This window comes from Rana temporaria, chromosome 8 (genome assembly GCF_905171775.1).
Source record: "Rana temporaria chromosome 8, aRanTem1.1, whole genome shotgun sequence".
NCBI classification, from domain to species: domain Eukaryota; kingdom Metazoa; phylum Chordata; class Amphibia; order Anura; family Ranidae; genus Rana; species Rana temporaria.
Window position 1 is genome coordinate 73560294 of NC_053496.1, and position 15675 is coordinate 73575968.

Consider the following 15675-nt stretch of genomic DNA (forward strand, 5'->3'; position numbering starts at 1 on the left):
TGGTCCTTTTTTGGCCTACATGCATCTTTCCCTTCTCTAACCTGTCCAGCATGCTATCCTAGACCCAAACACACCTAGCCTAGTCTGTTTCCAACCTGATTTGTGTCTGCTCCATTGTAGTTCTGTCCCCCCCCCCCCCTAAAATGTGTTTCAATGTATTTTTTCTCATTCTATTTAGGCAGAGTGCTACAGCTTTTTTTGTGGGCCTTAATTCAGATAGGAACCCCTCCCCCCTAAAAAGGTTTAATGGGCCATCAGAGGGGTGAGGAGTCTGATAAGTGGGCCTTTTATTTTTGCCATGAAATACTCACTCCAATAATACATGTTATACTGATGTTGGACAAGGATGTGTTTTGTATTGTGATTGCAATGTTTATGTGCCAAAGTACTCATTTTTTTTGGGTTTGACCCCACAGTTTCCCTCCACGCCACAGGAATGTCAGACTGTGGCTTCCCAATTTGCCCAGCGGTGGGACTTCCCGAACTACAGAGGAGCAATAGACGGGAAACACGTCCGCATAGTGCCGCCACCCCGTGCGGGATAGTACTATTTCAACTACAAAAGTTTTCATAGTATCGTGTTGATGGCGGTGGTGTCGGCACAGTACGATTTTTTGTATGTGGTGTGGCAAAGTCGCTTGGGTTAGTAGAAATAGTGAAACATGCAGCGCAGCAAAGTCACCAAAATAGCAATAAATATGGCTTTATTGCATCAAAAATAATAATACAAACAAAAAGGCCTACTCCAGCTTAGGAGGCTAACTAAACAGTAGTGTCCCTCACTACGGGTTACTGGAGCGGCTATTCCGGCCTCCAGTATAAACAAACAAAATAATAGTTCAATATAAACAATAAGTTCTGACAGACCTTGTTCCTCAGGCCCCGTACACACGACAGAGTTTCTCGGCAGAATTCACCGAGAAACTCGGTCAAAACCCGGATTCTGCCGAGAAACTCTGTCGTCTGTACAGTTTTGGCTCGATGGAGCCGCCGAGGAGCTCGACGAGAAAATAGAGAACATGTTCTCTATTTTCTCGTTGTTCTATGGGAGAAGGCGGCCCGCCGAGCTCCTCGGCGGCTTCATCCCAGAACTCGACGAGGAACTCGACGTGCTTGGCACGTCGAGTTCCTCGGCTGTGTGTACGGGGCCTCAGATACACAGACAGACTTCAGTCTGTCCATCCAGCACAGCCTGGATCTCACACTGAGCTCTCCCTCTCCCTAGACTCCATCAGGTGCAGGCTAATTAATAGGGAGAGAGAGGAGGTTTACCTGTTGGGCCAGGCTTAACCCTCTCTACGACAGGGAAAGCTGACCTTTCCAATCTCACACTGACATACCTGGAATCATGTACTCTGTCACATATCCTCCCCCCCAGCTTAACACCTGTGTGGGAAGCGGCCACCTCTGCAAACCCATGTACTCGGGACAGAGCATCTGCGTTACTGTGGAGGAGACCTGCCCTGTGTCGTACCACAAAAGAAAAGGGCTGTAGGGACAAAAACCACCTCGTAACCCGAGCGTTCTTGTCCCTGTTGGTGTGCATCCATTTTAACGGAGCATGGTCTGTGACCAGGGTAAACCGTCTGCCCAACACGTAGTAGCGGAGTGTTTCTACTGCCCACTTAATCGCCAAACACTCTTTTTCGACTGTGGCGTAGCGCTGTTCTCAGGGTAACAACTTCCGACTCAAATATAGGACAGGGTGTTCCTCACCATCCACATGGCCAGTTTTGTATAGCTCCTATCTTGTTCATTTGCAGTTTAACAAGTCCCCTGCCAACCAGGTAACCCAAGTATCTAGCCTCAGCTAGACCCAAGGCACATTTAGAGGGGTTAGCTGTCAACCACGCTCTTCTAAGAGTGTCCAAGACTGCCTGCACTTTGTCCAGATGGCTTTCCCAGTCCGGGCTATGAATGATCACATCATCCAAGTAGGCGGCTGCATATTCGGTATGGGGCCTGAGCAACTTATCCATTAGCCTTTGGAAAGTGGCTGGAGCTCCATGGAGGCCAAAAGGCATAATCCTGTACTGGAACAGGCCATCAGGAGTGGCAAAGGCTGTCTTCTCTCGAGCATGCTTTGTCAACGGGATCTGCCAATAACCCTTTGTCAGGTCCAACGTGGTGAAGAACCTATCTTTGGCTAATCGCTCTACCAGTTCATCCACCCTAGGCATGGGGTAGGCGTCAAACTTAGACACCTCGTTTAACTTCCTGAAGTCATTACAGAACCTGATGGACCCATCAGGTTTAGGCACTAGAACAATGGGGCTGCACCACTGGCTGTGAGACTCCTCTATCACTCCAAGCTCAAGCATTTTCCTGACTTCAGCCCTTACAGCTTCCCTCTTGGACTCCGGAATGCGGTAAGATTTCACTCTTATGACAACCCCTGGTTCTGTAACAATATCATGGGTAATTTCTCGGGTTTGTCCAGGGTCAGGGGAGAAGACATCACTATTCCTCTCAACCAGGCCTCTAGCTTCCTCTACTTGCTCAGGTGTCAGCTCTGGAGAGATTGTCACTGAAGAACTAGGTGCCTGTGGAACAGGCGGGTTGTCACCCACTGTGGCCATGCAGTCCTCTCTAGCCCTCCATGGCTTAAGGAGGTTTATGTGGAAGATGGCCTCCTTCTTCCGGCGTCCTGGCTGACTAATTTTATAATTTACTGGGCTCAGTTTTTCCAGGACCTCATAGGGTCCCTGCCACTGTGCTAGAAGTTTGCTTTCTGCGGTGGGTACTAGAACCATTACTCTGTCCCCCCTTTCAAACTGTCTCACTAGGGCCCTCTGGTCATAGTAGGACTTCTGCCTACTCTGCGCCTGCTCCATATGCTGGCGAACAAGAGGGGCAATCTGAGCCATACGCACCCGCATATCTTCAACATACTGGAGGACATTGGTCCCAGTTACCCCCTGTTCTTCCCAGGTTTCCTTTAGGATATCCAGTATACCCCGGGGATGCCTACCATATAAAAGCTCAAATGGGGAGAAGCCCGTAGAACTTTGGGGAATCTTTCGAACTGCAAATAACAGGTAAGGAAGTAACAAGTCCCAATCCTTCCCATCCCTGCTAACGACTTTTCTCAACATCCCCTTTAGGGTCCGGTTAAACCTTTCTACCAACCCATCGGTCTGGGGGTGATACACTGACGTTCTCAGAGTCTGTACATTAAATAGCTGACATAGCTCTTTCATAATACGGGAGACAAACGGTGTCCCCTGATCCGTGAGCAATGTCCTGGGTATCCCCACCCGTGTAAACATCTGAACCAGCTCTTTAGCAATACTTTTAGCATTAGCCTTACGTAGTGGAATGGCTTCTGGGTATCTGTTGGCATAATCGAGGATGACAAGGATGTACTGGTGCCCTCGAGCTGTTTTCTCTAAGGGACCCACTAGGTCCATGCCAATCCTCTCAAACGGAACATCAACTATAGGGAGAGGTATGAGTGGGGCTCTCAACTTCGGTCTGGGAGATGCCAGCTGGCATTCCGGGCAAGAAGCACAATATCTTTTAATCCCCTCATATACCCCAGGCCAAAAGAACCTCCTGAGCACCCGTTCTTGGGTTTTCTCCACCCCTAAATGTCCCCCCAGAAGATGAGAGTGAGAGTAATCCAGGATTTTCCGGGTGTATGATGAAGGCACAACCAGTTGTTCAAGCTCTTGTCCCTCATCGGAGGTCACTCTGTAAAGGAGATCATTTTTAAGGACAAAATAGGGATAGGCCTTTCCCGTTACCCCTTCCACTGGTACCCCATTAACCTCCACAACATTACTCCTGGCTTCCTGCAACAGGGGATCATCTACCTGATCCCGGCCAAAGCCACTACCCGAAATATCCAGGACATCTGTATCCCCCTCGTCCCCTTCACTGGTAGCCTCTGGGGGGGGGGGTTCCGGTTGACCAACCTCTGCCTCATCTTCTGTCTGTCGTGGGGCCCCGCCTCTCCTGGACTGCTCCCCACGCTGATTCAACAGGACTTCCTTGACAGCCCTATTAAATCTTAGCTTGCTCTCCCTGCGTTCCCGTCTCGTTTTACCTCTTTTTGGATTAGAGATATACAAGTCAGGATAAGCAAAGGGAAATACTTCATGGACCCCTGTATTTCTCTGCTCCACTTCAGGTTCCCCTTGTTCTCCCATCACAGGGGACTGTAACAGAGCATGGAAATTAGGGAAATTCCTTCCTATTATCAAAGGATATGGTAGACGAGGAACTACCACTGCTACGATCCTTACCAAACTGCCCTGTACTAACACTTCTACGTTGGCAGTAGGATACCGCACAGTACACCCATGAATACACAATACCCCCATGGTTCTATGCTTCTGTATCCAACAAGGTTTTACCAATTTACTGGCTACCAAAGTCAGGGCACTGCCAGAGTCCACCAGGGCCACTGTCTCTTGTTTGTCCAGCAGGACAGGTACTCGGAAGGTATGTCCCCCTTCTACCAAGCCTGCTAAACAAATGAGTCCGCAAAAGTCAGAGGAATCTTCCCCTAGACCACACTGCATGGGCTCAGAAAGATTGGGGCATCTCGCCCTGACATGTCCTTTAGCGCCACACTCAAAACAAGTTATGGAGTTACTCCTAGGGTGGTCCTCTTTCCCAGGGTTTTGACCTCTAAAGTCTGTTTTGGAAAAACGGGCTCCCGATCCGAAGTCTGCTTCCACTCCACTCCTCCGGTCTCCTGTTCTCTGTGTTTTCCCAGTCGTCCTAGAGAGAGATCGGTCCAAATTTTTGGTAGACAGGTACCGCTCTACTTGTGCGACCATACTATCACAGTCCAGGGGATTTCCATGAGTGACCCACTCCCGGAGGCCATTTGGAAGCTCTCTCACGTAACGGTCCAGTACAAGCGCTTCTATAATCTGTGCAGGGGTTTGAGTCTCTGGTTTGAGCCACTTCCGAGCCAGATGAATTAAGTCAAACATCTGGGATCTTGGCGCTTTTCCTTCTTTGAACCTCCAGTTGTAGAAACGCTGGGCCCTCACTGTAGAAGTTACCCCTAAGCGAGCCAGGATCTCTCCTTTCAGTTTGGGATAGTCTGCAGCAGCCACCTCATCCAGATCAAAATAGGCTTTCTGTGCTTCTCCCAGGAGGAAGGGTGCAATGATTCCAGCCCACTGTCCTGGGGGCCAGCCTTCTCGGGTGGCGGTCCGTTCGAACACCAGTAGGTAAGTCTCCACATCATCATCCGGGGTCATTTTCTGCATACAGCTGCTTGCACGTATTTGGCTTACCCCCCCGCTGGAGGGTTAGTAGACCCTTGGGTAGTCATCTTATCCAGGGTTGCTTTGAGAACAGCATGGTCTGACTGTTGTGCTTTAGTCAAAGCTTCAATCTGCAAAGTCAGGAGCCTGTTGGTCTCCTGCTGTACTGCAGCTGCTGCAGCTACCTGTCTATTAGTTTCTTGATGCACTGCAGCGGCCTGTCTATTAGTCTCTTGTTGCGCTGCAGCTAAGGCAGCGGCCTGTCTATTAGTCTCTTGCTGCACAGAGGTAGCTTGTAACAGGGCTTTTACAATATCTTCCATTTTCTGGGTCCTGTACCTTTAAGGCCACTGTAACTGTAAAGTGACCGGTACAACAGCGAAAAATCCCACTGCTGCCACCACTTGTGGCAAAGTCGCTTGGGTTAGTAGAAATAGTGAAACATGCAGCGCAGCAAAGTCACCAAAATAGCAATAAATATGGCTTTATTGCATCAAAAATAATAATGCAAACAAAAAGGCCTACTCCAGCTTAGGAGGCTAACTAAACAGTAGTGTCCCTCACTACGGGTTACTGGAGCGGCTATTCCGGCCTCCAGTATAAACAAACAAAATAATAGTTCAATATAAACAATAAGTTCTGACAGACCTTGTTCCTCAGATACACAGACAGACTTCAGTCTGTCCATCCAGCACAGCCTGGATCTCACACTGAGCTCTCCCTCTCCCTAGACTCCATCAGGTGCAGGCTAATTAATAGGGAGAGAGAGGAGGTTTACCTGTTGGGCCAGGCTTAACCCTCTCTACGACAGGGAAAGCTGACCTTTCCAATCTCACACTGACATACCTGGAATCATGTACTCTGTCACAGTGGACATGGGGAAGAATGGCCGGCTGTCTGATGGGGAAGTGTTCGCGCAAACAGAGTTTGCCAAGCGTCTACAGACTGGTGGTCTTGCACTCCCATGGGATCAAGACAATTTGGATGGACTCCCGTTTGTTTTTCTCGCAGATGAAGCTTTCGGGGTTGGACCACACCTCATGCGGCCGTTTCCCCAGAGAGCCCTAACCCAGGAGAGGAGGGTTTTCAATTTTCGGCTGGCCAGAGCCCAGAGGGTAGTCGAGAATGCCTTCGGGATACTGGCCAGCCAGTTCCGCCTGTTCCAGACAGCCATACACATGGCGGAATATAAACTGAACACTATTGTTTTTGCCTGTTGCATTTTGCACAATTTTTTACGCAGGCACTCACAGACATACCTAACCAACATTGGGCCTGAGGTAGGACTACCCTCAGATACCTTTGTTGGCCTGGACACTGGCCGAACTGGCTTGGCTCACCAATCTTCTTGTGAGGCACGCGACAAATGAGTGAGTGAGAAACTTGTAAAGTGCAACACATGCGAACTGAATCGCCTCTGGGCACTGTAGCCATTTCATGGGTACGGAAAACCCCTTGACCTCAGAAGAGATGGGTTTTAATCTTTCTCCTGAAGGCCAAGTGGTCCGACTCCAGTCGGATGGTAGTTGGTAGCGCATTCCACAGCCGAGGTCCTTGGACTGCAAATCTTCGATCTCCTTTGGACTTGTATCTGGCTTTGGGTATCTGGACAAGGTTTTGATTAGTGGATCGCAGAATACGATTGGGGTTATGGGCTTTTGTTTTTCCGCATAGGTATTGGGGGGCGTTTCCTTGAATACACTTATGCATTAGGCAAAGTGCCTTGAAAGTGATTCTGTCTTTTACTGGCAACCAATGAAGGGAACTCAGTAAAGGTGAGATTGATTCCCATGTTTTTTTGCCGGTCACTAATCGCGCGGCCGTATTTTGTACGACTTGCAGACGAATGATTTGGTATTTGGGGAGACCTAGATAGAGGGCATTTGCGTAGTCAAGTCTGGAATTGATAATTGTTCCCACCACGACTGTTATGTCCTCTTTCGGGATAAAGGGGGTGAGTCTGCGTAGTAGGCGCAGCAGATGGTGCGATCCGCTGACTACTGACCCTATTTGTGCATCCATTGTCATGTAGGTGTCAAAAATGACCCCGAGACTTTTGACTTTGGTCCTAGGGGTGGTAGTTTTACCCAGAATGGGCGGGGGAGTCCAGGTTGACGTGGGGTGACTTTTCCAGTTAGCGTGAAACAGGAGAAGTTCTGTTTTCGAACCGTTGAGTTTAACGTAACTGTTTGTCATCCAGTTATCTATTAAAGTAAGGGATTTCTCTAGTCCAAGAGAATGATCCTTTTTGTTGCAGAGGTGGAAATACAATTGTGTATCGTCTGCATAGGAGTGGTAAAGTAACTTGTGGTTACTGATAATTTCAAAGAGAGGGCGGAGATAGATATTGAACAATACAGGCGATAAGGGAGATCCCTGAGGGACTCCACATGATACCGTACGTTGTTCAGAAATGAAGGACCCCAGTTTCACTGTTTGGGAACGGTTTTCCAAGAAGGAGGAGAACCAGGGTAAAACACCTTCTGCGACTCCGGCTACTTCAGCTAGCCTAGCCAGTAGTAGTCCGTGGTCTACAGTGTCAGTGTCAAAATCCGCGCTTAGGTCCAGCAGTATCAGGAGAGAGGATTCTCCTTTGTCTGAGGCCTCTAGAACGTCATCCCATATTTTGAGCAGCGCCGTTTCTGTTCCATGACCCAGACGGAAACCTGATTGAAACGGATCGAGTAATTTATGGGTGTCTAAATGAAGTTGTAGCTGTTGTACAACTTATTTCTCCATTACCTTGGAAAAAACATTTAGAGCTGTAATGGGCCTCCGGTTGTTTGGGTCTTTGGGGTCGAGGGTAGTTTTTTTTAGAATTGGTTTTATTGTACCTTGTTTCAGCAAGGAGGGCACCATGCCCTCCTTGAATGATTGGTTTATGAGCTGCGTGATAGCTGGTGCCAGTATATCGGCACTTTATTTCAGCAGTTTAGTGGGGATGATATATTTTTAGTGGCATTGATGCAATTGGGTTTTAGAGTGAATTTTGGTGATTTCGGCGGATTTAAGTGGTTATTGGGTTTGTGATTTGGGGGGGGGGGGGGGGTGGTGCCGGTTCCATTTTGCTGAATGCTTTCATGGATTCTTTCAATTTTATTAATGAAATAATCCGATAATTCATTGCAAAATTCTTGTGAATCGGAATTGGGGGCCACTAAACAAGCAGGACTCATAGTCTGAGTGACCAGCTTGAAGAGTTTGCGGGGGCGGTTTAGGGCATTTGCGATGATGTTGGAGAAATGATTTTTTTTGGCCATAAAGATTTCTTTGTTATTATCTTGTAAATGGTGTGGTTTTTATCTGAAGAGCACCTTTTCCAGGCAGCTTCTGCTCTTCTACGCTCTTGCTTTAACAACGTCAGCTGGTCATTAAACCAGCTGGAGTTGTTTTTCCGGATGCAAGTTTTGCGTTTCGGTGCTACTAAGTCTGCAGACTGTAGTAGAGCCGTGTTGATGGCGTCAAGTGTTTCTGTGGCTGTTTGTTTTTGTTGAATTGTTTTTATTTTGTTCCCTAGTGTTGTTTTGAAGAGCTTCTTCTGCGATCTATTCCAGTGAGTTGTTACCGGTTTTGTCGTTTTTTTTGGGCTGGCGTTTTTGGTGATTGTGAATTTAATGGCATGGTGGTCGGTCCACGGTTGCGGTTCGATTTCCAAGATGTCTATTTCCAAATCTTGTTTGAAAATGAGATCGAGCGTATGACCTGAGGCGTGGGTGGGGCCTTGTATTAGTTGCTGCAGACCTAATCCTTCCAGATGGTCAATGCAGGCGTCGGCGACGGGGTCCAGCGAAGAGTTGGCCCAGAGGTTGAAGTCCCCAAGCACCAAAAGGTGTTTGATGTTTAGGGTGTATGTGGAGATGAATTCCGTCAGCGACGTGAGAAGATGCGTTTTTGGGCCTGGTGGTCTATAGCAAAGTAGAATATGGACCGTATCTTGGGGATTTGTTTGCAGCTGTAGAGTGAGGGTTTCCATGAATGGAAGCGAGTTTTGAAGGACTGGTTTGGTGATCGAGAGGTGAATCTTGTGGATCACCGCCAGGCTCCCCCCCTCTTTGCCCCACTCTGTTCTGCATTTGAATGCGATAATTTGCTGGTACCAATTCTCCAAGAATGGTGTTGCAATCGGCTGTGAGCCAGCTTTCTGTGATTAAGAGGCAATCTAAATCGTGTTGAAGGATGAAATCATAGATTTCTTGTCTGTGTTTTACTGCCGATCTTGTGTTGACCAAAGCGCACGATATGCGTTTGGGCTGGGGTACCTGCGTGTAGTTTTTGACTGTCAATCGTCGGTTGATTCTTAACAGTTGCTCACTCTTTAGAGCTTTTTTAGTGACAGCTGGAAGTATAGAGGCATAAGGTTTTAGTTCCCAGATGGTTTCTGCGGATGGTTTCATGGTCGCAGAAAAATGATGTTTGATTGGGGGGCTTTGGAGGTGGTGGGAGGAAGAATACCCAAGTGAAACGTCACTCGTCAAGTCTTCCTTCCCTGAATTGGTCCAGAGGAAGGCGAAAAAACCCCAGGCGTGCTGTGCCAATCTGCAGCGACCGGGGAAAAAAATTCCTTCCTGATCCCTAGTGGCGATCGGTGAAACCCTGGATCAATTGATTTATGGGTGGGGGCGTGGGGGATAGGTACCCCTGTGTTACTGATGGAAGCTTGTTTCAAGAAAAAACTGGTTGTGGAGAGGAAAGCAGGGGTGAGTGGAAATGGTATTTTAAATTGTGTGGGAGTGGTAAGATGGCCGCCGACCGGGACTAGGCCCGAGCCGGGGGCTGAGGTACGGGGACAATGCGGGGAGGGGGGTGGTGGATATCAGGTGGGGGTGGATATCAGGGGGACGGCGGGGAGAAGCCTAGGGGGGGCTGGTGGTATTGTAGATAGCGGGGGAGGCTTTGGCTGAGTGAAAAACTTGGGTGTCCCGCTAGGCCACGGCTGAAGCCGCGGACTTTCCTGGAAGCCGCCGACGCGCTGTCCGGGCTCCAGATGGTAGCGGATGCCGGGGGCGGTATCGGAGGCCATAGCGGGGAGATGGCGGGGGATGCGATTGGGGTGTAATGAGGGGGGTAATTGGACGTCCGTTACCCGGGATCGATCCCCTGCTATCCTGAAAAGGACGGCCGCATCCGATCCCCGGATAGGGGGATAGATCCGAGGCCAGATGGTGACCAGGCCTTACCTTGAGGAGCTGCCTAGGGCGGCAGGAGAGGGAGGTCAGAAGGGGATGGAGGATCGGTTCTTCTGGGAGCAAACGGCGGGTCCTTGCTATCCTTACTGCCGCTGGGGGCTAGGAGGGACCTGCCTACCTGCCTGTTCTGACTAGCCCTGGGAAAGCAGACTCGTCGGGAAGCGTCCTACTCTCCACTTAACTAGCACTGACTGACACAAATATGTTGAGTACTTCGTGGGTAGGGGGGCCATTGCTATGCCAGACCATATTTCTTTCTAATTCGGGCCAAAAAAGAAAGAAATAATTAATAAATAATTTGACCATTGGAATTATACAGTTGTTTGTCATTCTTGTTTGGGTTTCTTTTATCTGTCTCCCTGGTTCTCCATCTAGTACACTGGTAGTGCCAAATGTATTTCTCTGTTTTAGTAAATAACCACAATTGTCACAGTAATCACTCACATTTTCAAATGTCCAAACTGGTATAGAGCATAGAAAGAAGAAGCCACACAAATTTTTTTTTTCTTTGGGGTTTTATCCTGTGCACAACTTGTGCGTTTTTTGATTTTTCAGGTATCAAAAAATTTTTTTCTTTCTGTGCACAACTTGTGCGTTTTTTTAGTTCTCAGGTAAAAAAAATGGAACTTACAAAGTTCAACCTTATTAGAAACACATGTGATGGGGTGATGTCACCCTGGAACAAGCCAAAATTTAAAGATGCACACATTTTGAGAGGCAAAATGGGGATTTCTATCCTGATCCCATGCCAAATGTCAACATGTGCTATCTGCCATCATGGGTGATCAATGGATGTGTTTTGGGGGTGCAAACCCTTCCTCTCACCTACTTGAGTAGCGAGGAAGGGGTTGCACCCACAATGCACAAACAATCGATATCCTGTGATGGCAGATAGCACATGTTTGCACACTGTGTGCATCTTCAAAATTTGGCTTGTGAATTATCCAATGCAAATTGGTGTGCAAAACATAACATAAATGTTTGGGGGGGGGGGGGGTTAATCTACTATACGGCCCATCATGTCAAGGATGTTCTTCAATTTTTGCTTAATGACATTCATTCTATTCCTCATAATGTCCATTTCAGAACTGCATTCCATTATTTCTTGGATCACGATTTGGGTACTAGCACTGGAGAAAGGTGTACTAGCAGATGCTGTGAGACCACCATGTTCATCCCCTAAAAAAATACAAAATGGTTTATTAGAAATATGCAGGCCTACCTACATCTCTTCTTCCCTGTGAAGCTGGGTTGATAGACACTGACCTGTTGTGCTGATAATCTCCACCTCCTTATCTTCCACATCTCCTTCTTCCACCTCTCCTTCTTCCACACCTCCTTCTTCCACCTCTACTTCTTCCACCTCTCCTTCTTCCACACCTCCTTCTTCCACATGCACCTCCTCCACATGCTGAGGTTGGTGGGGTTTTGCCTGTCTGTGCCTCCTTGTCTCCTCCGAAAGGTGTCCTCTTCTTTCCCCTAATAAAATGAAACAAAAGGTATACTTAGCACACAGATATTGGAGGGCAGAAAAAGTAAACATTGCTTGTAAGTGGGATACAATTGTCTGTTTGTGATCATTCCTAAAAACATCACTTTTGTTTTTCTGAGTTACCCCAAGCTGGAATACTGACGCTTTTTGGCAAAGTGACACACATGGAGGCACCCCAAAAGTATCATTTGTGGGAGACCCTAATAAAAAGGTTAGTTATGGAGGACACACAGGTGCTCATGAGTCCAGATGTGTAAACAGCTGCTTATTATCACTGTGTGAATGAATCCGGTTTGCCTGTCGCATACTAGTAAGGTTGAACAAACACATCATCTTGACAACAATGTTTATAAACGTTGTTTTACGCCAAATACGCATGACCACGTGTGGTTTTCATGGATCTGCGGAAAACATCAGATTTTGGCGGAACGATGATTACTACGAACGGAAAATACTACACTTTGTCAACTTAGAACCTGAAAGTAGCCATGTTCAAAAGTACAACCAGGCCAAACAAGCACATGGAGAAAAACATGTCCAAAAAAAAAGATAATTGCAACAAACACATGAAAAAAACACAAAGAAAAAAATGCGCTGCAATAAACAAGGCACTAAAGTTTAAAAATGTAGAATGTGCCATCTCCAAAACGAACGTTTCACAAGAACGAGCGCTCCCGTACCCTCATTTAGTCTGAGCATGCACAGGTTTTGCATACCTATCGGTTAGCAATCCATCGGTTAAATTTAAGTTTGCTTTTTTTTATCCGGAGGTTAAATAACCTATGGGGCCCACACACGATCGGTTTTGACCGTTGAAAATGCTCCGTCAGACCGTTGTCCTCTGGTTAACCTATCGTGTGTACGAGGCCTAATAGAACACACATTTTGACAAAAGCAAATCAAAATCCTGCATGCTGCATTCTTGATGTGCTTTCATGAAAACACATGTTTTACTAGAGTTCAATGGTAGTCTCTCTAAAAATGCGTGAAAAATCGTGCATAAAAATGTGCCGCGCCAAGAATGCACTCACTGCACACGTGAACCAGCCCTAACTGTACTGGGTCCTTTTTGTTTTGTAAAGCACTGCGCAAACTGTTCAACATATATAAATTCTATATAATAATAATACTACAACTAAGGCCCTTTTCACACTACAAAATAAATCCGTTTTAATAATCCATATTAAAATCCGTCAGATAATGTTAAAAAACGGAAGTTATACGTCCTTTATAACATATCATTAAAGTCTATGGGATTTTTTTATGTTCCGTAAAGATCCGTAATAGTCCGTTATAACGTACGGATGTTAGTTATTACGGAATATGTGACAGGTCTTGCACTAATTTTTTTTCCGTTGCAAGTAACGGATATATTAAGTAAATGTCTCCGTAAATGTCCGTTATGTTAACGGACGTTAATTTTACTGAGCATGCTCAGTAAAGACTTCTGGAGCTGGACTTCAAGAAAGGGTGAAATGGTTTTTATTAACGGACGTTAGAAAGGAATGATAAAACGGATGTATACGGATATATACGGATAAACATTATCTGTTTTCAATAAAGGAAGAATGGTAAAATATTTATCCGTATGTATCCGTTATTGAGCCCTGGTTCACACTGGGCTGCGGGAGTGAAGCCGTGCGAGTTCAGCTGAACTCGCACAATTTCACTCCTGCCGGCAGTCCCGATTTCGGCCGCGATTTAAGAGACATCTGTACAGGTTTCTGCACAGATGTCAATGTAAATCGCGGCCAGAAATCGCAAACAGTAGTACAGGAACTACTTTTTGAAATCGGTGCAGCGCCGCAGATGCGGCGTCGCACTGATTAGGACGGTGTCATTGCCAACAATTGCCGGCAAATGCCGCCGATTTGAGATGCGATTTCACATGTGAAATCGCATCTCAAATCGAAGCAAAACGTACCCAATGTGAACCTGGGCTAAATCCGTTAATAAACATCCGTTAATAGGTGTAATAACAGTAGTAACGGATATTATAAAACGGACATACAATCCATAGTGTGAAAGAAGCCTAATGTAATAACAAGCCCACAGCAGCATGAACTGATTGACATTTACAAGCAGGATGCAGCTAATCCCCGGTCTGTGCAGCTGCTGGTACTATGTCACCAGTGACTATTAGTCCCAGGTAGCATCCAGTGAGCTCCCTTCCAGCACCAGGCAAAGCTCCTGGGTTGTCACTGCGTTGGCAGCACCCCCTCCCCAATCTCATTATCTGCCACACTCTGTGCTCATAGGAACCGGTTCAGACTGGACTGATGTCAGCCAGACAAAGGAGGTAAAGCGGGTGGAGGAGGAGGAGGAGGACGCAATAAATAGGAGATACAAAGCTGAAAAAAAAAACTATTGCTTTCACTGACTACACTGAGCTGTATGAGAGAGCAGGAGGGAGTAGCTGGAAGTCCTGTGCTGGTTGTCATTGTCACCACTTTGACAGTTGAAGCCTGCCACCTAATGAGATCCTCTCTGCTAGCAGTATGCACACAGGTAAAGCAGCACAATCACCCTTTTTTCCTTTTAAGACCGGCTTACTATTGCTTTAGTATTATATACAGTACAGTAAACTATACTATTATGTTCTTCCCTGTACTTATGTGTTTGTATCGCAGGTGCTGCTGCTGCAACCTCTTCTAAGGAATGTCAGCAAATCTGCAGAAAATTGTCCAGATGACAGATGTTAGGAATGTAAACCTATGACTGACTGTTAGTTTGCATTACAACTAATTCAGCTGAGGAGATTTGTTAGAAATTACATTACCTACAGGCAGACATACTCGAAACTAAAGAATTATTGCAGTTTTGGGTTTGTTTAAATGTTATTTAAATGTACCTACTGTAGTGGGTATGTAGCAAAATGTGTCACCTGTAATCCTTTGTGCAGCAGAACTTAGATAGGGAAGGCAAGCATTTGGAACCAATAAGGGCTTTCCGCATGCTGACGGCATAAGAGAGCAAGAGGGATGACCTTCTTACAATGCCCTATGGCAGTGATGGCAAACCTTGGCACCCCAGATGTTTTGGAACTACATTTCCCATAATGATCAACTACACTGCAAAGTACAGTTCCAAAACATTTGGGGTGCCAAGGTTCGCCATCACTGCCCTATGGTCTAGCTCAGCCTTTCTCAACCTTTTCAGCATGGAGGAACCCTTAAAATAACTTTCTGGTCTCAGGGAACCCCTGCTAAAAATGCCAATATCTACAACTCCTGATACATTAGTGGAAAGAATGCTCCTTACACTTGTCATTGAAAAGAGGTACCCCCTTACAGATAGCTGAGAGAGGCCGAAACTGATCATTGTTCAAGGAACCCCTAACAACTTCTGGAGGAACTGTAGGGATCCATGGAACCCTGGTCTAGCTGGTGGTGTGTTCAGGTCCTGCCATAGTGTTGTAACTGAGGTCTCAGACCCTGCTCTGCTGTCAGGTAGTGGTCCCTGAACCACAAGACTGGCAGCATGAAATGACAGATTCATGCAAGACAGATAAAACAGTGCAACCATCAGGGCTGCCAAACGCCAGTAAATTTACAGACAGTTTGTAAAAATCAGATTTTTTTTACAACTTTCTATAAATATCAGAAGCTGATAATTTGTCGTGCTGTGTTGACTTTTTAAGTGTAAACCAGGCATATTACTTGTTAGGGGTATTGTCAGTGTTTCCATATTGTGTTTATACTGTTTAAATAGCAGTTGTCTTAGTTTTTATTATGAGTTTGTCATTTTTTTGAGGTTCTCAGTAAAAAATGTG

The 15675-nt window shown here is 46.5% G+C and overlaps 1 protein-coding gene across 1 annotated transcript in view; it reads left to right on the forward strand.

Moving 5' to 3' along the window:
- Positions 1 to 14056: 14056 nt before the first annotated feature.
- SLC16A9 (solute carrier family 16 member 9) overlaps positions 14057 to 15675 on the forward strand; it is a 47892-nt gene continuing 46273 nt past the window's right edge. The window contains exon 1 of the mRNA XM_040362038.1: positions 14057 to 14411. The gene's annotated coding sequence lies outside the window, so the exon portion shown is untranslated. The remainder of the gene's footprint in view (positions 14412 to 15675) is intronic.